General features: G+C 40.4%; 1 pseudogene; it reads right to left on the bottom strand.

Annotated features, from left to right (window-relative positions):
• Positions 1-217: 217 nt before the first annotated feature.
• On the bottom strand, positions 218-825 carry LOC112445821 (peptidyl-prolyl cis-trans isomerase A-like; annotated as a pseudogene).
• Positions 826-4,178: the final 3,353 nt, after the last annotated feature.

Below are 4,178 nucleotides of genomic sequence, written 5' to 3'. Positions count from 1 at the left end.
GAACTGTATTGAAAAATTTACCAGTCTGGAATATGGGTAATGATCTCATACTGTGGGTGTTTTGTTGTTGTTTCTGTTGTTTAGTTTTTAATTCCATAATCATAAATTTAACATTGCAATCCAGTTAACTTGGAGGGAGATAAGGAAAATATGGAACCCAAAGAACTGCAGTGAGACCACAAAGATTATAGGATATTTCAAGCAGATGGGGGTGAAGGGGTGCTCTCCTGAGCTACAAAAGGAATGGTTTGGTGGCTAAGTAGAATGCAAGTCAAATTTATTAGATTTGTCCACAGTGAGCCGTGGTAATCTTGCTGATCTTGCCATTCCTGGTCCCAAAGCGCTCCATGGCTTCTACAATATTCATGCTGTCTTCACCTTGCCAACGACCACATGCTTGCCATCCAACCACTCAGTCTTGGCAGTGTAGATGAAAAAACTGGGAACTATTTTGTGTTGGGACCAGCATTTGCCATGGACAAGATGCTAGGACTCATATACTTCAGGATGAAATTCTCATCATCAAATTTCTCCCCATAGATGGACTTGCCACCAGTGCCATTGTGGCATGTGAAGCCACTACCCTGGCACATACATCCTGGAATTATTCCTGTGAAAGCAGGAACCTTTATAACCATAACCTTTCTCCCCAGTGCTCAGAGTATGAAAGTTTTCTACTCTTTTTGGAACTTGGTCTGCAAACAGTTTAAAGGGGATGCAGCCTAAGGGCTTTCTGTGGATGGTGATGTCCAAAAACATGGTGGATGTGAACTAGGCTGGGCAGTGCAGGAAGCTCAGGGTGGTGGTGTCTGCAAGGTCTCTGTACTGCAGTTTTTAATTTATGTTTTCCTAATTACTAATAATGTTGAGCACCATTTCAAATGATCTTTGGACTGTGGAATTCCTGTTTTTTTTTAGGGAATTGTTCAAATCTTTTGTTAATTTTTTTATAATGGTCTTTGTTGTCCATCTTTTTCTTATTGATTTGTAAGATTATATAATATGTGTATATATATACATTTGATTCTAATTATTCTCAATAGTTATGTTTTATAAAGTCACCATAAACACTGAATTAGCAAATTATGAACTATGCTCTTAGGAAAAAATATAGGATTAGGTTCCTGTAAGTCTCTGATGACATTTTCACCATCTGAAATGCCATTTTCTGTTGTATATGATCTTTATCAATGTCCTTTTAAAACAAGCCAGTCTCATCAGCATTGTAAATCTTCTCTTTCCATTATTCTTTTCCTGTACAAGACTTAGTGGATACCATAAAAATTCTTCCACAACCTTCTGACCTACAGATCTGCCTCATCTACAAGTTCAATGTTTTTCACCACATATGGCCTTTTTGAAATGTGCAAGCCAATCAGCCAGCCTTTTGTCAAGACGGGTTTAACATTTTCCTAACCCTGGGTAATGTGACTGTAAATGTTTTTGGCTTCCAGCCTCACAAGAATGCTGCCCCACTCTGCTTTTATTAATTTGTTATCATCTTATAAACACACAGACTTAGTCACTTTTCCATAGCATCATCACACACTAGAGCTGTTCCTTTAGCACTTTCCTGAGCTGCCTCATGTAAAGATGGGTAAATTTCCTCTTCCTTTTTCTGGATATACCAAATTACTGACTCATTAACTTTGAACCTATGAAATAAAATGGAGTTGTTTACGTCAAGGGGTCTTAGAGCTGGGAGGCCATTACCAAAGTGGATTTTATACATGTCCCAACCATGTGGAACCATGAACTTTTGAACTGGGCCAACCACAAACCTAGGGACACCTGTACTTGTCACAGTGAGGAATTTTACAGCCCTCTGTGGTAATGAACCCACCTGCAACGCAGAAGACATAAGAGACCTGGGTTCGATCCATGGGTTGGGAAGATTCCCTGGAGTAGGGCAATGAAATCCACTCCAGTATTCTTGCCTGGAGAATCCCATTGACAGAGGAGACTGGCCGGCTACAGTCCACAGAGTTGGAAAGAGTTGGATATGACTGAAGCGACTTAGCATGCATCCAAAAGTCTTAGCACTTAATCATGTTAAGCCAATGCTACTGCCTGCCTCTAATTCCAATTAAAATTCCTTATAATACAAACCTCTCTTCTTTTGCCTTTAAAAGATCTTTTATTTCCAAGGGAGACACTGGGTTGCCAACCAGAATCTGTGTGCACAATTGCAATTCTTAGATCTCAGATAAATGCTTTCTACTTGATTACTGCCTCATAATGTAGGTTTATTTAGGTTGAGAAACTCATGGCCAACAGCCCAAGCACTGTAATTCATGCCTGAAGAAGCTTATTAATACTCATATTTTCTCTATAAGCCAAATTATAGCTTTCTTAGGAACTCTGGACAGTACTCCAGTGCTGTGCTTAGAGGCCATTTTAAACAGTAAAAACACCAAAAACAAGCAAAAATAGGAAAAAACATGTGGTAGTAATAGACCTTGAAAGAACAATTGTTTACAGTATGAGAGCTAAAACAAAGTTGCCTTATTCGACTTCACCTGACAGTGTCTTCATTGAAAGACTCACATTCACCACTCAGTGCAGGATCACAATGACCACAAAAGACTGTATAAGTATTGATTTGGGGATCACAAATAAATTTTAGCGAGCAAAGAAATTCACAAGTACCAAATCAAATGATGAGGAGGGACTGTGTATACTGATGTATGTGTGTGTGGTAAAGTCAGGGTTAAGTTTAATTTTTAATACTTTTTCCCTGTGTATACTCAATTGTCTCCACACCATTTAAGAAAAAAAAAAAAAAAAAAAGGACTTTTCCCTTACTCCTCTGCAGTGCTACTTTTGTCAAAAATCAAATATCTATTTATGCAAGGTTCTATGCATCAACTACAAATTAGCCACTTTCCATGGGCACTTGCCATCTACCTCTACAAGGATTAAGTCTTTTGCCACTGCAGCTGCTGCCCTTCATTCAGGGTGGAGAACAGAAATGAGATGAGGTCCTCTCTGCTGAGTGGGGGGGGGGGGGATTTGGTGTGTGTGTGTGTGTGTGTGTGTGTGTGGACTGGCAGGACAGGCCTTCAGATAGATATTTTCAGGAGCCAATTTTATTCATTCTAAGTTGCTTCAGTCGTGTCTGACACTTTGAAACTCCGTGGACTATAGCCCTCCAGGCTCCTCTGTCCATGGTATTCTCCAGGCAAGAATACTTTCTCCAGGGGGCCTTCCCAACCCAGGGATCAGACCTGTGTCTCTTATGTCTCCTGTATTGGCAGGCAATTCTTCACAATTAATACCACTTGGAAAGCCCCCAGATTCTATGAGCCCAATTCTTGTATTTCCTCATATCTAGAAAAGTACTAAAATCCTTCATGGTGATGAAGGATTGTTTACAGTATGAGAGTCACATGTTCCATGTGACTAGCGAAGGCTTCAAGAGACTAGTAGAAACCTCGCGGAGAAATATGTGCTTGACTGCATGTATTCCCTTCACTAAAAATAGCATATATACTGTCCTTCTCCTATACCTCTTCAGAGAAGATTCTCAGAGCTACTTGAGGTGCTATATCTGTGCTGCAGTCCTCATTTTGCCCCAAATAAAATATTACTTTGTCAACAAAGGTCATCTTAGTCAAGGCTATGGTTTTTTCCAGTGGTCATGTATGGATTGTTAAGAGTTGGACTAATAAAGAAAGCTGAGCACTGAAGAATTGATTCTTTTGAACTGTGGTGTTGGGAGAAGACTCTTGAGAGTCTTTGGACTGCAAGGAGATCCAACCAGTCCACCCTAAAGGAGATCAGTCCTGGTGTCATTGGAAGGACTGATGTTTGAAGCTGAAACTCCAAAACTTTGGCCACCTGAGGCAAAGAGCTGACTCATTGGAAAACACCCTGATACTGGGAAAGATTGAAGAGCAGGAGGAGAAGGGGACTACAGAGGATGAGATGGTTGGATGGCATCATCGACTCAGTGGACCATGGTTTAGGTGGACTCCGGGAGTTGGTGATGGACAGGGAGGCCCTGGCGTGTTGCAATTCATGGGGTCGCAAAGAGTCAGACACGACTGAGCGACTGAATTAATTGACTGAAACTTAACTTGCAACTGTCATGTTGTGCATTTTTTTTTTAAGTTGACATATGTGACACAGTATTTATAATGAAAAATATATGTTTGGTCTTTGTTCTGTTTCTGGCA

The sequence above is a fragment of the Bos taurus genome, unplaced genomic scaffold (genome assembly GCF_002263795.3).
Source record: "Bos taurus isolate L1 Dominette 01449 registration number 42190680 breed Hereford unplaced genomic scaffold, ARS-UCD2.0 Super-Scaffold_1723_ScbfJmS_2085, whole genome shotgun sequence".
Classification (NCBI taxonomy): domain Eukaryota; kingdom Metazoa; phylum Chordata; class Mammalia; order Artiodactyla; family Bovidae; genus Bos; species Bos taurus.
The sequence above is the reverse complement of the archived record's forward strand: the minus strand, read 5'-3'. Positions and strand labels throughout refer to the sequence as shown.